Source organism: Mesoplodon mirus (genome assembly GCF_964341445.2).
Source record: "Mesoplodon mirus genome assembly, chromosome: 11".
NCBI classification, from domain to species: Eukaryota; Metazoa; Chordata; class Mammalia; order Artiodactyla; family Ziphiidae; genus Mesoplodon; species Mesoplodon mirus.
Genome location: NC_138987.1, coordinates 80,673,678 through 80,692,555, shown reverse-complemented (window position 1 = coordinate 80,692,555; position 18,878 = coordinate 80,673,678). Strand labels below are relative to the sequence as shown.

At 40.8% G+C, this 18,878-nt stretch overlaps 1 protein-coding gene across 2 annotated transcripts in view; it reads left to right on the top strand.

The window, feature by feature from the left end:
- Positions 1-2,117: 2,117 nt before the first annotated feature.
- Positions 2,118-18,878, top strand: part of STK38L (serine/threonine kinase 38 like) — an 83,858-nt gene continuing 67,097 nt past the window's right edge. The window contains exons 1-2 of one of the 2 annotated variants that reach the window (XM_082635939.1): positions 12,442-12,525; positions 12,618-12,681. The gene's annotated coding sequence lies outside the window, so the exon portion shown is untranslated. Of the gene's footprint in view, positions 2,201-12,441; positions 12,526-12,617; positions 12,682-18,878 lie in introns of those variants that run through there. The other variant, XM_082635938.1, reaches the window with a different exon arrangement.

Here is an 18,878-nt window from a genome sequence, read left to right as displayed (position 1 = left end):
GACAGGGCACAGCCTGACAGCTGGCTTTCATCAGGGTGAGTAAGAAGTGGAGCAAGAGAAGATGAACAAGATGGAAGCCAGAGTCTTTTGTAACTTCATCATGGAAGTAACACCCCATCATTTTTGCCAGATTCTCTTTTTCAAAACCAAGTCACAGGGACTTCCCTGGTGGTCCAGTGGTGAACACTTCGCCTTCCATTGCAGGGGATGCAGGTTCGATCCCTGGTTGGGCAGCAAAGATCCCACATGCCTCGCAGCCAAAAAACCAAAACATAAAACAGAAGCAATATTGTAACAAATTCAATAAAGACTTTAAAAATGGTCCACAACAAAAAAAAACTTAAAAACAAACAAACAAAAAAACCCAAACCAAGTCACTAGGTTCAGCCCACACTCGAGGAGAGGATTGTGCAAGACAGAAATACCAGAAGGTGAGGATTATTGGGAATCATCTTAGAAGCTGCCTACTACAGAACTATATCAAAACCTCATTTTTTACTATTTTAATAATTGTATATTAATATAATCAATTTCCTTTATAGCCCTAGGTAGTTTATTTTATGCCTTTAAAAATACTGTTCTGAAAAAGGGTCCATAGATTTCACCAAACTTCCAAAAGAGCAGTTGGCTCTAATTTGATTCAGGTCAGGTACCTTCAACAAACAGGGGGAATTTATTTGGAATGGCCTCAATTAAGAAACTAAAAGTCGAAGCTTTAGCCTGCCTCATGTTATCCTAGTCTGACACCCTAGACAAGTCCCTATTACTCTAGCTCCATGAAAATAGCACGGCACATTTGAAAACATAAATTTGCTGTATAATACTCCATAAGCTGTTCTTAATCCTACCCACTTGAAGTAGTATGTGCGTGGTGGAGGGAGAGAGGTGCACAGGCCTCTGTCGAGCATGTTTGATCACAATTAAACCTCTTATGCTCGCATATGGCAATTGTCATTTGAGCCTCAAAACGACCATATGATATAGAATGAACTGATTTCCCCAAGAATACACTAATTACCAGACTACATAGTGCTTTTTCTGCTATCAAGCTATGCATGAAAAAGCACAGAGTGTAAAAAAAATAGAAGTGATGTTAAGATTCTTCCCTAAGTCTTTCATAACGTGTCACCTGCTCTTGGTGAAACTTAAAGATAATGATTGGCATCTCTGAATTATATTTTCTGCAAGCACAGTACTAGCTTTGTATACTGTCTTAAAGGACTAAAAGTAAATGGTATTTTATAAAATCTCCACTATTTTAGATAGAAGATAATTTGTCAACAATAATTGGGAACGATTCTCGTTTGGCTTGCCCAATAAAAACTCAAACGCATCATTTTCCCAAAATCATCCTTTCTGAGTCATGCTACAGGCAGGTGATTTTCCTCATCGTTCTCTGATCCTAAATAAGCAGCCCGGTATTGTCAGTTATTTTAGATTTTCCAAGATAACCCAAGCAAGTTTTTCATGAATACCGCAGAGTTATTTTGGTAGCTTTTCCAAATGTGAATCCCTTTCAAATCTCTACAGTTGAGTCATGATGAAAAGGAAAAGGATCGAGGAAGCTGGGTGGCTTCTAGACTCCACAGATACTACCTAGGCAACTAGGTCAGTCAATCCATTTTTGTTGATCACATTTTCCTACTCTGCTCTACAGTTATGTTCCAAAAAAATAATTGAAATGATCTCTAAGCCCCTTTCCTCCTCTAACATTCACACTGCATTGTGAAGCATCAAGAAAAACTCTGGCGACATTTAGGACACGTGACTGATGTGGCAACACACTGGGCCACTCTCAAGAGTGGCCTGAACTAGCTTTGAGCAGAGAAGAGGGAAGTGAGGTGAGGCTGATGAGGGAGGGAAACGGTGACTCTTCAAACAACCCCTCCAGGGTCAGTCACGAATTCACTAGGTGCAGGAGGGTGGGGCGGTAGGGGTGCTGGCTGCGTTGACGACAGAAGGCTACTTCCGGCTGTGGTGCGTATGACGTCAGGGCGAGTCAGACCGGCCCAGCCACCTAGAAGCGGAGCAGGGAGGCCTCGCGAGAGTTCAGGGAGGCCGCCCCGAGATTCCGGCGCGGCGGCGGGTCCCACCTCCCGGGGGCGGGGCGAGGGCGGAGCGGGCAGAAGGGAGCGGACTGGCGCCGGTCGGTTGCGGCCCGTGTGGAGGCTGAGCCGGCCGCGGGAGCGACCGGAGGCAGGTGAGTGCGCGGATGCGGCGCTCCGCGGCGGAGGGGGCTGGGGCGCTCGACTCGCCGCGCCGGCCCCAACTCTGAGAGCGGGAGCGGGAGACGATATTAGGTGTCTTTGGGTGTCCAGGGAAAGCCGGGCTAATTTCGGGGCTGGAAATGTCTCCGGTGAAGCTCCGCCGACGGCCTTGGCCCTCTTGTTTCCCGGGGTGGTACTGGCACCGGTTGCCCGGAGAGGTGGCCTCGAGCCCCGGGAGGCATCTTTGTCCTTCCCTGCTCCTTTCGCCTTCCACTCTTCGGCCCCCGAGCACCACGCTCCCGGTCCCTGCCTGGGCTTTATAAACAATAACAAATGTCGCGGATCCTCTCCTGTATCCCCCGCTCTCCCGTCCCTTGCCCTCAGCCGATGCCACCGAGGGGAAGGATTCTGGGCATGGCTCTTAGATTGTGGGGGCTGTTTGTGTACCATTCCTAAAAACTGATGCGTCAGATTGCTAAACATTTCTCAGATAGACACAGTAAAGCTGCCCAGCTCCCAGAAGACACGGAGTGTTAGAAACCGGTCTCAAAATCCGTACCTACCACTGGAACCCTAGACCCTTCTTTTCAACATCATTTTCTCCCACTCCCTTTTTTCACATTTACTATCGGGGGCAAATGAGTGGTTGTTTGGTATGGGAATAGGGGAGGTTGTGCCCGATTGAGGAGGAGACATTTCACCTTTAAAAAGTTGTCAGGTTGATAGCAAAAGAACAAACTTTATTTTCAAAACCAGTGGACTCCCGTTTACTGATACTACTTTTGTTTCGTGGGACCGCTTTTCAGACTAAATTTGGAGGAAAGACATAAAAAAAGAAAAAAACAAAACAAAAACAAATGGGGAGGGGGGCGGGGAGAGCCGGTGGTGCTGGGAGTAGTGGCTTCTCCAAAAAGTGTGATGCTGTTGTTCTTCACTTGATAAAATGCAAAACCAACGCTCCTGTCTATTTCCTGCAGCTTGTGATAAGTTTTGATAGAAGCCGATTGCTCGGAGAAGGTGGCCTGAGTATTAGCTTTATTACTACTAAAGTCTGAGGAAACAACTTTAAGTGTTTTAATTATGCCTCCTAGCTGTAAGAAGGGAGTGAGACTTAGTCTTTTGAGGGTGTGTGAGTGGGTTGGGGGTTTAAACTTGTCAGGTCTCCCTACTTAAAGGCAGGGTTTATGGTGGTTTAAGCCCAGTTTTGCTTACTGAGGGCAGGTTTTTGAAAGTTCTTTGTTTCGATCATAAATGTATATAAGATACTGGAAACCTCTTTGGGTTTGTTTGGTCTTTCTTTGTATGCCTCAGGATATATAAAACAATTAAGTTTATTATACTCTTTACCCAGTAGCTGAGAGGTATTGTATGTGAATTGGCCATTCTTGTGACTATTTGAGGGGAGAGAAATTAGTCCAAAATAGGATGTTAAATTATGATGACATTTATTCATTGCATAGGTACGTCAAAGTACCTTGATGTAAAAAAGTCCTGATCTCAAAGGAGGTACAATGGATAAAAATATTTTTTTTTGGTTTGATCTTTGGTTTGGTTTTAGCTTTGTGGTGTTTTCCTTGTTAAGATGGCTGATAACATTCCCCATTTGGTTGGGTTATGTTTAGAATGAGAAACAAATTCGGTGTAGTTTGTGTAATCCTTTGAAAGGCCGTGCCACTGGGGAATGAAAAAATTAGACTTAGAAAAACCACATTAAATGAGTGCAATTCTTCTTTAGCCTTTTGTTTTTGAGTTTGTTTTAAAATAAATCAAAGAGTAGAGGCCAGGAATATTTGTGCAACTAAGAAGCTGTCCTCAGCAGTTTTTATGCCAGAAAAAAATTAATTTCAATAGGTAAGATGCTATAAAAACAAAGGAAGAACTGTACTTTGTAGAAAACGGTAACAAACCAATGGACTCAATTCAGCCATTTGTTTTCAGGAAAGTTCTGTCCTCTCGAAGTAAGGGCAACATCATTATGTTAGCGAAGTAGGATAACACTTAGAAAGTGTTTTCCCAGCGATCTGGCATAAGTTGGAAGCTTTTTTGTATGTGTGTGGCACTTTTTTGTGAGAGAAAAGAGGGCAAATCAAAGCCAGAAAGATTGGCATCTCAAAGTAATGTTAAAATCAGCAGATGGTCAAGTTATGATTAGGTAGACTTGACATATGCAGAAATTATGCTACTGTATTTTTATATTAAAAGCACCATAGACTTTTTGAGTGAAAAAATGAGAATAAGCTTTTAAAGCATAAGAAATTTTAAAAAATTAATTTAAAAAGATAACCATGGTCATTAGTTATAAAAATATTAAGTGAATCCTTCTTTCTCCCCACTCCAACCCCTCAAATGTTTGTTTAAGTCTTAAGAGAACATTTAGCAAGGTATGCCCAGTACTTAAGTGTGCTGATTACATAAAGCTCCTTTCTCCAGGTGAAGGTTTGCTAATTGACAGGATATTGTTGTTCAGAACCTTTAGAGAGAGGAAACTGAAGGGCAACAATGAACAGTATTTACTGTCCTGTACACTCAGATGAACTGTGGTCTCTGTCTCCAACCTCATGGGAGGGAAATATACCCAATAACTATAGTACACAATGCATTTTGTGGAGAAGCCAAGGAGGGAGGGGTTAAATTCTACTAGACCAATTAAGGAAGGCTTTCAGTAGAGAAAGGCATTTGTGTAGATGATTTGGATGAGCTAGTCATATGATAGTCATCATAAGCAAACACTTTATATAATGCTGCTTGCCTCTAAACCCTTACAGTACTAATCTACCTGGGTTTAATCCTTACAGCAACTGTATGGAGTAGGTGTTTTTATTCCCATTTTGCAGACAGGGTAACTGAGGTACCTAGAAAATGGTAAAACAAGGATTCCAACCCAGGCATTCTGGCTTATACTTGCATCCCTGTGCTTAACCACTCTCCTTATTTTATCTCCCGCTTTTGATGGCCTTTCTCAGGTCTGTAGTTTCAAAGACTTGATTTGGAAAAATACATTCCTCTGGCACCTAAATTTAGGGATCTATTTTCTAGAAAGAGCTCCAAGACCGCAAAAACCGAGGTAAATAACTTATTTTTGGCATGTTAGATATTTAATCTCTTTTTAGAAGTTGCTCTTGGTGCAGATTAAATGTAATCATTGAGTGGGACTTTTGATAAATTTGACTTATTACCTAGAAGCAATACCCATAAGGATTTAGAAGTGAGAAGTTATAACTATATTAGCTCCTTTGCCTAGTGGAACGTTTGAATCATTGTATATTTGGCTTGTGATTTTTTTTAAACCACTTGGTACTGGGTATTTTTTGGATTGAATTGTGAAGTTGGAATTTAGTTAATGATTGACTGTCATTCTCAGCCCTTTCAGTTTTTATTTCCACAAACAGCTAAATTTATACTGCCTGAATCTGTTTTGAATAGAGTGTTGTACATGCTTAAAATGAGGGAAGTTCAATCACTGATACTTTATGTTAGGGCAACTTTGAAAGCTCTCTGGGATTGTGAAATAAAAGGTGCTATAGAATTGCACTGGGCCCAGTTTAGGCCTACACGGTAAATGCTTCTTTGTTGAATGAATGGTCCAACTGATTTTATTTATGAAGTTTCAGGAATGGTTCGCATTTGTTATTGGTTATCTAGGTATTGAAATCACAATAAACTCAATTGGATTTAAAGGTTAGGGAAAAAAAGTATGTCTAGGCAGTGGTAGGGGTACTTACCTGTCCTTACCCGTCTAGCAAGATGGAGACCTTTGTCAGTGCACTGATCGACCATACTCATAGTTTTAAGTAGAGCTCCAGAGGCACAGTCTCTGTGAATTAATATAAGTGTTCTCTCCTTGTGTGAGTGTGGTAGATTCTAGAAAACCCTGATGACCGTAAAACCTAATGGGAAAAGTGGCAGAACAATAGCCAGGATTTAAAGCCCATGTATTTATATTATTACAATAAGAGGAAAATGGCAAAACAAATTTAAGAAGTTTTTTCCACACAGCTTGAATTAGCAGTGCTGGCATATTATTTCCATTTACCACCCCCTGATTGATAAAGTTTCCAGGATCTTCAGCCCATAATTTCAGGGAGATGCTTTTAAGTCCACTATGCTTCGTTGTAAAAAGTTCTACGTTCCTTTAAGTACGGGTTTTGTTTTGAAAGGTTATTCTCAGTAAAAAGGAGTGTGAGTTGGGCAAACTCAAAGAGAAATCAGACATACTCTCACTTCCTTGTTGATAGAAATTTTGGAGGCATCTTATCCCATCATAGGCTAGTTTTTTGTTTTTTTTTTTTTTTTTTTTTTTTTTTTTTTTTTTTTGCGGTACACGGGCCTCTCACTGTTGTGGCCTCTCCCGTTGCGGAGCACAGGCTCCGGATGCGCAGGCTCAGCGGCCATGGCTCACGGGCCCAGCCGCTCCGCGGCATGTGGGATCTTCCCGGACCGGGGCACGAACCCGTGTACCGTGCATTGGCAGGCAGACTCTTAACCACTGCGCCACCAGGGAAGCCCCATAGGCTAGTTTTATCTCCATTGAAAGTCCACTGAGACAGGTAGCCTCCCTAAGACCTTAGCAGTTACGGGTCAGATAGTGAGGCGACCATTCAGGTTGATGTTGTGTAAATTCAGAAAGGCCTCGAACTTTGGCAATTTGTCTGTGGCTTATGATAGTAGTACTTGTACTGTGCTCAGCTTTTAAATTCTTAAACAAGCTCCTTGTCTTCCCCTGAATTAACACCAGACCAGCTGACAACCCAAATTGGTGCTGATTCTCTGGGCACACATATGGAAGGTTTCCTGTTTTCCTTGTCTTTTGCTGATTCTTATTGATTCCACAGGTGTGTAAGTCACTGAGCCCATGTGCAAAGGCAGCATCCATTGCTCTTTCACTTTTTACAGTTATTTGCTATCTCTACATCTGCCTCAGGAGGGGATTCTATTCCTCTTCTTCCTAATTTTGGGGCACTTTTTACTGCTTTTGCAATTACCAAATATGATGGAGTTAATAATGGTTAACACCTCAAAATCAACTGCAGATACAACCACTTCCCCAGAATAAAGAACAAGATGGCAGAAACTTAAATGACACTGCATGATGCTAATACCATCTATTTTGGGCAAGCAGAGTTGCTGTGTCTTTGCTATGGAGCTTCGCTTTCATTCTGTCTATGAATATTTAGAAAATCGAAAGTTCGGAATTAGAGACGCCTCTGTACACATCAATAAGCACCTTTGTTTTTTCTTGGTCTTGTTCTTCTGTACAGTCATTGCTCTTCAGCTTTTATGACTCGGAGATTTTGGCTATGCTTCTCTAGATCCTTCTGCCGTCCTGGAGGCACAGGAAGTAATTTGTGCATTTAACATGAAAAATGCTCTGTGTAATCTGTATTTCTTGAACACTGTCTCCTAACAGTGGTATGTAGACTTAGCTCTCTGTATATCATCTTCCCCATTGATATGTTCTTGGCTCCTTTTCTTTCTGAATGTCACCAGTTAGGGTGCAGGTCTAGTAATAATTTTTTTTTTTTTTTTTTTGGGTATGCGGGCCTCTCACTGTTGTGGCCTCTCCTGTTGTGGAGCACAGGCTCTGGACGCTCAGGCTCAGAGGCCATGGCTCACGGGCCCAGCCGCTCCGCGGCATGTGGGATCTTCCCGGACCGGGGCACGAACCCGTGTCCCCTGCATCGGCAGGTGGACTCCCAACCACTGCACCACCAGGGAAGCCCCTAGTAATAATTTTATCAACAACAGTAATCATTTACTTAACACTTACTATGCACCAGATATAGTGCTAAATACTCTATATGAATATTATCCCATTTAATCCCCACAGCAACCCTCTGAGTTATTATCTCTACTTACAAACAAGGAAACTGGAGCCTAGTGGGGTGAAGGGACCAGGGCCTCCTGAGTAGGTGAGTAGATAGTTAAGTGGCAGAGTTAGAAACTGATTCCTAAGATCCAGGTTTGCTTTCTCTTATATTGTTTTATTTTATTACAAAAACTTCCCCTTTGCTATTTAATTTACCTCCTTCTTCTAGTCCCACCTGAATTTTCTTTCTTCTCTGTACTCCCTCCTTTTTTAGGAGTTATTTACATTTTTGATGTAGAGCATAAATTCTCTTGCGCAGAGTATACAGAAATATTTCAGCTCTATTCTGATTTCCTATAGAGGGAGATTTGCTCTTGGAGAGAGCTTATTGTAAGAATAATACTAGTAACACCTTACATTTGTATTGTTCTTTAGAGTTTTATAAAGCATTTTTGCACATTTTCTCGCTTAATCCTCAAAGCAAACTTAAATTCGGGTCTTTAGATTAAAAGCTGCTACAGGTAGTTTGCTAAGGCTTCTATAAAGTTAGTTGATGAGACAGTTCTTGCCCTAAGCAGTTTTAATGTTGAAACAAATGATATGATCAAATGTTCTGACTTCATTCAAGCCAAATGGGAGCAGATATATATCATTGTAGCTCAGCGTTTTCTTAAAAGGTCTTATAGTTTTGAGCCTTGAACTTCTTTTTTGGTCAAAATTGAGAAGTTGGAGCTTTAGTTCTGCATTTTAAATCATAAAATGTTTTAAGTTCTCAATTCTTGTGATTTAGGTGAATGATAGTTAAATTGCTGTCTACCTCATCCTGCACACAACTGTTGGATTTAACTAGAATAATTATGATGAAGGAATGGGGTGGAGGGAGGACAGATATTTTTTCAAAAGTGAAATTAGGACTTCCCTGGTGGCGCAGTGGTTAAGAATCTGCCTGCCAATGCAGGGCACAGGGGTTCGAGCCCTGGTCCGGGAAGATCCCACATGCTGCGGAGCAACTAAGCCCGTGTGCCACAACTACTGAGCTTCCGCTCTAGAGCCCGCAAGCCACAGCTACTGGAGCCCGCAAGCTGCAACTACTGAGGCCCTTGTGCCTAGTGCCTGTGCTCCGCAACAAGAGAAGCCAATGCAAAGAGAAGCCACTGCAAAGAGAAGCCACCACAATGAGGCCCGCGCACCGCAACGAAGAGTAGACCCCGCTCACCGCAACTAGAGAAAGCCCACGTGCAGCAACGAAACCCAAGGCAGCCAAAAAATACAATACAATACAGTACAATACAGTACAATACAATACAATAAAATGTTAGCTTAAAAAAAATGAAATTAAAGAATTGGGGATCCTAACAAGGGCTTGATGAGGTATCTTACAGTAGCACTGTTGTAGGAAATTGGTTATAAATTTTAAAGAATGGATAAGCTGCAAGTATTCACCTCTGGAAAGTTGTGCTCTTTGAGAGATCAGAGAGCTTACTTAATGAACCATTTTTGAAATATTATCTTGTGCCAGTATCTTGTTTTATTAAATTTAGTTTTTATTGAGCTGTGGACATTTTTACTTAGCTGAGCATTTGTCCATTGACTTGCCCCCATTATGGAAATACCACACCATGTTTGTCCTTCTTAATTTTTCTGTATTTGTCAGGAGGGGCTAGTTGTCTCGTTTTTAAGACTAGGGAGTTGCCTTTTGTTGTCTTTTTACAATAGAGATCCATTTCATTTGGACACATCTTTCAAATCTGTTTGAGAATATTCTCCATATGTCCACTATTACCTCGCCAAACAGAATAGACTTTCTATTTTTGTGGCTAGAGTGGAAAAATTTCAGTCTTGAATTGTATTTATTTGACCCACTGATAGTTTTAATACTGGCAAGTCCTAAAGGAATCACAGACTCATAATATTTTAGTGAGGTTAATCATCACGGTTCAACATTTATCAGCTATTTTCTGGGCACTGTATTAGGTACCATGGCAAAATAGAGACAAGTAAAATGTATTGCCCTTCTATTTAGAAAGCTTCAATCCAGTAAGAGACAAAATGTATGGGTACAAATAACTGTTAATTCAAGCAGAAAGTGATAAGCAAGTAACAGGGCACTGTGGGAGCAGAGGAAGGAGAGATTGCTTCTGGCTGGAGAGATTAGGAAGGCTTCTTATATAAAGTGAAATAGGAATTGACCATTTATGAGTGAAGGACATGCTAGGCAGAGGGATTAGCATGAGTTGGTAACATCTCTATAACACCTGATAAATTATATGTTAATTATTTACTTCTCTGCCCTATTGGACTTGAGCCCATTCAGTTTAGGGAACGGGTGTTTTTCAGCTTTTCATTCTCTGCATCAACTGCTCAACCTGGTATGTTTAATTAAAGTATTATCAATACTTTAGTAACGTTACAGAGGCAAGAGTATACAGAACGGATTCAAGGGAAGAGGGACCGGAAATGGGAAGACCAATGAAGAGACTAATTTAAATAATCTAGGAGATAGATAATGAAGTCCTAAACCATGTGGGATTGGAAAGGAGAGACTTGGATGGATGAGTGTTGCCCCTTCATGTTGAGACCTAGGGAGTTCTTTGACTCTGTGAATTACCTATGAGGTACGTGTCGAGTACCAGGAAATGCAGTGATGAAAAGACATGGTGCGCACTCAGAAAGCAGGCAGGCACCTGCAGGGCTGCTTAGAGGTTTAGAAATAATTGCAATGTCATGTAGCTGCTGTAATGAAGGAGCACTCAGGGGAGCACCTAAGGAAAGGGAGCACCTACCTGGGAGAATCAAAGGAGGTTCCCAGGGAGGTGGTAGTGTTTGAGCTTAGACTTGAAGGGTGAGTGGGAGTTTTTCAGGCCAAAAAGCAGCAGGAAAACATTATAGCATAGAATGTAAGAGGCTGTTGAGGGATTATTTTAGCGTTGGGGCAAGAGGCTGGATAAGATAAACGAACTTGTCCTCATAAAATAACTTTATTTTTGCCGTGTTTTTCCATATTTATTTTATTCAGCTTTAGCACTCTGAGCTTTTGCAAGGAAGTGTTTCTGTTGCCTCTCACAGCCTCGTGGCGGCACCTCTGCTGTGTTTCGCACTCAGCCTGCTGCCAGGGATAAATGTCTCTTGCTTCCATTTTGTGAAATTAAATAGAAAAGGTAATGACACCATTAGCCAGAGACATAGAGGAGAAGAAATCCACTAAAACCTTTTTCTTTGATGAGTGCCCGGAGCAAGGAGGGCGTATAAGGAGAATGCGGCATCAGAGCATGGCTTCAGGAGCACTTGACTTGGGGGGGGGGAGGGGACTGTGGTAGGAACATAATTATTTACCTTTCCCATCAAGTTTTATGGCACCCTAAAAGTTTCCCAGAATTGTAAAATCTAGTGCTAAAGTCCTTTTATTCTGGATATAGCTTTTTTTTTTCATCTTCATTATGCTAGCGCTTATTATATTGTGATTACTCAGCATGACTCTAAACTTCAAATGGTATCAGCCATTGTCTCTAGTTGGCCCTGCTTCCACCTTTTTTGGTCATTTAGAAACCTGCATCTGCAAGTCATGATTCTGAGCCTCGACGTTAGACTGCCAGAGCTAAAAAGCACTCAAGGTTTCTCTTCCCAAAGGTTTACTTTCTGCAGCCATTTGTTTTTTCTGTCCTGTGATTTGGGCCACTGACACAGAATATAGTTAAATTGTTTTCTAAGGACAACTGAAAAGTTCATTGTAGACCCCAGTTAGGTGTATATCAGTTGCGTTTCCGGCGGGGGCGGGGGGCGGCGGTGTTGACAGCTGTGTTAGCTTTACTGCCATTAGTGGTCATAAAATCTATGGCCACTACCAGGAGGAAAGCGAAAGGCAGGACGGGGAAGAAAACGAAGGCTTGCCGAGGGGCCGGAGAGGCATCGGCCGGGGGTGGGAGAAAAGGGGCCTATGGTTGAAGAAGGTCAAGCACCTCTAACACCCGTTCCAGGTGCCACTCGGTGGGGCCAGTGCCATATTTTAAGGTTACGTTGAGCCGCAAGTAGTCCTGTCTAAAAATACCCTGGGTGTGTTGTGCCAAAAATGACAGTTTGTTTTCATCAAACATTTCTGGATTTAAGTTTAAAAACTTGTTCATGTACCTGTGTCTCTCTGTTTTTAGAATTGAGCAGAAATGGAAACGGAAACCAACACACTTTAAATATTAGTGAGAGTTACAGCTACCTGTCTGAAATGTTAAGACTTAAAACCATAGATGATGTATAGTCCCAGTCAGGTCCAAGGTGACAGAAAGGGAAAGGAAGAGTAAGTCGGCACGTGTGTTTGGGTAAAACTGCATCCTGATAGCAGCCACATAACTGGACGTATAGAGGGGGAAGCAGGATAAGACATTAGCTCTAGAGCCTGTGTTTTCCTTTCTAGGTCAACACAGGTCCTCCTTCCCTTTATGAAAACATTATCAAATAAGAAACTTGTTCTTCAAAATGTTTTCTCATCATTGGACAAACGAAGCCAAAGCATAAAAATAGGTATGATTTTAGTTTTTCTGTAACAGTGATGAAAAGTTTTCTCAGATTGTAAGAAATACTGGATTGAATTAAAGTCTCTGACTCATTTTCAGAGTTGAAAGATGCTGTAGAGGTCAAATAGTCCAATTCTCTCCTGTGAATTCCCTCTGATCCCTGGTAAGTGGGTGTTTAGTCTTTGCCTAAAGATTTCAGTTCCTCGCCTAAAGATAAGAAACTTAACAGATGACAAGATCGCTGACTTTCATTCTCTTCAGTGGTTGGTGTTCTCCAGCCTTCTGTCTCCAATCCTCTTCTCACTCCACACACTCTGGGGTCTGGATGATCTCATATGCTCCGATATCTTCTTCAGTGACAACTCTGTGATGACGACTTCCAAATCAGACCCTTTTCTGAGCTTGAGACTCCATGGTCCATCTCTTTCCTAGGTATCACCACCTGGGTGTTTTCTGCAAGAGTCAATGTTATCTTCTCCTTTCCCAGAATCTGTCTCATGCTTCTTACCTCCTCCAATGCATGATGTTATTCTCTCTTTGGTTGCCCCAGCCATAAACCTGGAAATCACCCTTGACTCCTCTTCTTGTTTATCCCTCACATCCAGTTACTTATTAAGTCCTCCTTACTACCTCTTGAATTCTATCCATCTCGGCTCTTTTTCAGTGTCAGTATCGTCACAGTGGACTCCAAATTACTAAAATAGCCATCTCTCTGCTACCAGTCTTGCTGTCTTCCGTTTTCTATGTGGCTGCCAAAAGGGTTCTCCTAAAATGTAAATCTGATTATATAACTCCTACAGTTAAAATTTCCAATGATTCCCCACCGCCTCCTCCAGATTCCTTAACATGGCATGCGAGCCTGAGTCCCTTTAAGAAGTGGTGCCCTTGTGCTTTTCTAGCCTTATCTTTCATTACTCCCTCTACACACCTCTGCAGCTGTACTGAACCTCTCGCTTTCTCTGACCTTGGGTCTTACAAGCTACTTTCTGGAATGCCCTCTCCCATACTCCTCTGGGTAACTCCTGTGCTTTCTTTAGTACTCTGCTTAGGCATCTCCACTTTCAGGGATGCCTGCCTTGACCTCTCACCTCTTGTTCAGGGTTAGGTGCTCCTCCTTTGCTTTCCCACAGCATCTTGTGCATATCTCTCTCATGATACTTTTTATATCTTAAAACCCAGTCATAGCTAACATTGTGAACATTTATCGTGTGCCAAAACTTACTGAGCTTTTTCTACGTGCCAGGCACGGAACAGTGTAAATTGGAAATTTCTTCCTTATGCAGCTTTCAACTGGTTGTCATCACAGAATTAGAGATAATTTTGTATCACTGTAAGAGTGATGTTTGAGGACAGCTATCTTATGTCTTCTGTGTTTCAGGCTAAGCGTGCTCATTTAATTTGTTCAGATAACATAGATTCCAGACTTTTTACCTTCCTGGCCACTCTCTTCCATATGTGTTATATTTCATTAGTTTTCTCTCTTAAAATGTGTGGTTCAGTTTTAGATAAATTACAGTTGTCATAAAGAGAAGCAGAACTTCACAGGTGTGTAGTATCTGGATATAGATTGTCATATTTAAGATACAGATCTCACTTTTCCAGGTACATAGATGTGAATTTGTGTGTTCGTGTGTGTGTGTGTGTGTCCAGAAATACTCAGGATTGTAGAATTTACTTACATTTAGCAAGTGACCAGGAGACTGACATAGAAACAAAAATGTCAACTAATGAATTTGTTAATATCACTGTGAGTAGAACGGAAACTTGCATCATTTGGTCAGCACATGTCACCTCAGTAGAACAATCTACATAGGAAGTGGTCATTCTAATCAAAATGGGTCATCCTCATGAGGAGTGTCACTAAGTCAGAATAGCTGATGGAGCCTCTTTTTTATAAGGATGCACCTGCCCAGCACTGCTCTGGATATGGTCAGCCATCTCCACCTCTGACAATGTTAGGGGAATGCAGGCAAAACCTTGCTTGTTAAACTCCTGCTTTTTCCCCCCTAGATTAATGTAACTCTTAATGTAACTCTTAATTAATGTAACTCTTCTATTAACACAGTCTTTCCTTTAGCCAGAAGAAAAGCAATTGACAAGGTTTCAGCTTTCTTAATTCACATTCTAATCCTGCCTCCCAGAAAGTACACCCTGCTCACTTTTGATTGCATTGGGATATTCTCAGATATTTTCAATTACACATTTTCTTGGAATTACTATCTAATTCATTTGTTTCATGCTGTTACTACTCCCAGAGGGTGACTTAATTTTCAAATTTCGAGAACATTTTACTTTGTCCCTTCATACTGTCTATAGGGCATTGCCGACTATTGAAAGCTTCTCCAGGTATGAGCCCAACAATACAGCAAAGAGTATGGCATTCACCTTGCTTCTTCCTAACCTATGTCTATTAACTCAGCCTAAGATTAAGATCATGTAAGTTTTGGGGGCAGTCATTCCACACTTTTAATTTGTGGCAAGCTTTATTCAACAAAAACTTTAGCTGTTCTTTATGTATATAACAGTTTATCACAATTTATACTTAGCATTTGATTGCTTTTGAATCCAAATATAATTTTTACCTTCTCTCTATTAAATTTCATTTGTTAAAGTTAACCTTCTATAAAAATTAGTTTGGATTCTGACTCTGCTGTCCCACTTTTGATTATTCTCTAGGATCTATTCATCCTCATGTTTTGATAAGGATGCCGTCAAAAGCTTTATCTGGTTCATTGGTAATATAACTGTCTAAGCCCAGTGAGTCTTGCAGAACTTTCTTATGAGCATTCTGGGTTTTGTTGCTTAATCAGTTATCAACACATCTATTACTCAGCCCATTTTTCTTCATCTTTCTCCCTTACCCCCCTAAAAAGAATTGGAGAGTGGAGCTTGTTAAGTACCTTTCAGAGAGTCACATAGATTGTTTGCCTTGTAGATTTGCCAAGAAAAGAAATAAAGTTACTGGGCAAGACTTGTTCCTCCTGAGTCCGTGCTGATTTTTAGTGATCACCCACTTTTGTCTGTGCTGTGTGACCACCTAGAGGGGTGGGATAGGGCGAGTGGGAGGGAGGCTCCAGAGGGAGGGGATATGGGGATATATGTATACCTATAGCTGATTCACTTTAGAAACTAACACAACATTGTAAAGCAATTATACTCCAATAGAGATGTTAAAAAAATTAATCAAGGCTAGTTTAACTAGAATTCTGTTCTTGAGAACTTGCTGAAACATATGACACATCTTACCTTTTATAGTCTCAAGCAGGATTTACTTTTCTCTGAACTTTTTGTAATTTTTGTTCCCTAGTTATGTCCCACATTCCCATCCCCAGCCATTGTAACCAACTTCAGAATTACTCTGAGGTTTGCCAATTAATCGTTGCCATTTAATCGGCTAATTCCTGCCCAGTGGTTGCATGCATATCCAGAATGTTTCTTTCCCTATGTGAGAGATGGAAGGCTAAGCGAGGCATTTATCAGATGCCTTGATTTTTAGCTGTGGGAGAAATCCAGCAGATATCCCAAATGTTGAAGTCCCCGTTACAGCTCAGTTTATCTCTATGTCAGCTTCAGTCTCTAACATATTCCAAACCAGCAGTTTTTTTTTTTTTTTAACATCTTTATTGGAGTAAAATTGCTTTACAGTGGTCTGTTAGTTTCTGCTTTATTACAAAGTGAATCAGTTATACATATACATATGTTCCCATATCTCTTCCCTCTTGCGTCTCCCTCCCTCCCACCCTCCCTATCCCACCCCTCTAGGTGGTCACAAAGCACCGAGCTGATCTCCCTGTGTGATGTGGCTGCTTCCCACTAGCTATCTATTTTATGTTTGGTAGTGTATATATGTCCATGTCACTCTGTCTCTTTGTCCCAGCTTACCCTTCCCCCTCCCCGTGTCCTCAAGTCCATTCTCTAGTAGGTCTGCATCTTTATTCCCTTCCTGCCCCTAGGTTCTTAATAACCACTTTTTTTTTTTAAGATTTCATGTATATGTGTTAGCATATGGTATTTGTTTTTCTCTTTCTGACTTACTTCACTCTGTATGACAGACTCTGGGTCCATCCACCTCACTACAAATAACTCAATTTCATTTCTTTATATGGCTGAGTAATATTCCACTGTATATATGTGCCACATCTTCTTTATCCATTCCTCTGTCGATGGACACTTAGGTTGCTTCCATGTCCCGGCTATTGTAAATAGAGCTGCAATGAACATTGTGGTACATGACTCTTTTTGAATTATGGTTTTCTCAGGGTATATGCCCAGTAGTGGGATTGCTGGGTCATATGGTGGTTTTATTTTTAGTTTTTTAAGGAACCTCCATACTGTTCTCCAAAGTGGCTATATCAGTTTACATTCCCACCTACAGTGCAAGAGCAAACCAGCAGTTCTTTATGCTTCTACTTTTCCACCATCGCTTTATTCCAGTTCAGAGTCCCATACCATCAAATCTCAGCGATGCTTAGTGGTATATTATATTAACTTGTTTTTAAAATGTCCGTTTTCTTTCTTTATTTAATACCATATTCTTGACATGGGTTTGCAGGGACCTAAGACCACACTGTTGCTCACACCCTTCCCATTTCTTTTTCTGCAGTAAATAATTTGTTAGATCCTACTCATTATTGTCATTTTTTCTTTAAGAGCATGACCAGCTTCTTTCGTAGTTACGGTAATATCTGGACTTTTTCTACCACTGCTTCCATTTTAAGCTTAAAGTCCACTTGATCAGTGAGTCAAAATTACATAGTAACTTCTGGGAATATATTCAAATGAAACAAAAACACTAACTGGAAAAGATATCTGCACCTCCATGTTCAAGCGGCATTATATACACTAGCCAAGATGTGGATATGACCTAAGTGTCCATCAGTGGATGAATAGGTGAAGAACTTATACACACACACACACACACACACACACCACACACTAGACAAGTTCTGAAAAGTGAAACATAAATGAGGTTGGAGAAATCAAGAAAAGCTTTGTAGAAGAGGGAATATTCATTAGGTTCTTTAAATGTAAGCAGAGGGGAAAGGAAGGGCCATTTTTATGTTTAGATATATCAGGGCTTGGTGGTCAGATTGATTATGGCATGTCTGTTGGTTGATGAGGGATGAGACCGGAAAGTAATGGAAAATAAAGTTAAGTAGTAAGGGTGGAGCCAAATTATGGGGTTTAATAAAAGCCAGGCAAAGAAGTTTAGATTGGCATGGAAAAAAGGGGGTGGCTTTAAAAGTTTTTGAGCCTAGGAATGACATCATCCAAATTCTGTATAAGGAGCTGTGATTTAGCAAAGGGAGAGAATGGCATCAGGAAGACCCACTTGAATACTGGTACAGTCACGATACTGACAGTGAGTGCAGTCAGGGCCTGGACTGCATGGTGATGGAAGTAAAAATGACGAGTAAGATGGGATGGGAGAGAGATTTCGACAGGTTTTATTAATGAACCTGAAATGGGAAAGGGAGAGATGAATTAAGGCTGCTTTCTAAGCTGTCTGACTGGGAGAAAGGTTAGTGCCATGGCTAGAAATGGTGTTGTTAGAAGATGGGCTGTGGGGGAAGAGTTATGTATTTACTTTCAGACATAATTAAATATGAGTTATCTGTAAGGTGTTTACGTTGAAATGACAGCAAGAAATATGAGCCTGCCAGTAGGATGAAGACATAAGAGGGTGTGTTACTCAGGTGTATTGCTCATCCTTGTAGAGTATGGCTTAAAGGCATGGGGAAGGGTGACTCCTCTCCCTGAGAGTTCAAAGACAAAGTCAAGGGCTGGCATTCATGGATAGCTTCTTACAGATAAATCTGAAGAGATTCTAGTATTTGTATTGATTGAAATTACTTGAAAAGTAATTTTTTTTCCCTTGGTGATGAAAGGCATGTAGTGATACTTCAGGAAATTAGAAAAGGTATCAAGGAAAAAAATATAATTGTTAACAGTACTTTGGTGACTTTCTTTCTGGTCTTTTTCTTATGCATATAAAGGAATAGGAAATATATACATCTATGTATGTATACACGTGATACATATATGTACATATGATCATACACTACATATACTTTCTTTTTTAATTTTTATTATTTTTTATTAAAAAGTTTTTTTATACATTCTTTTTGTAATATTCTTTACCATTATGGCTTATCATAGGATACTGAATATAGTTCCGTGTGCTATACAGTAGGACTTTGTGGTTTATCCATTCTATATATAAAAGCTACATCTGCTAACCCCAACCTCCCACTCCATCCCTCCACTAACCCCCTAGGCTCAGTTTTTATTTTTTTTTAAACAGCAGGTTCTTACTAGTCATTAATTTTATACACATCAGTGCATACATGTCAACCCCAA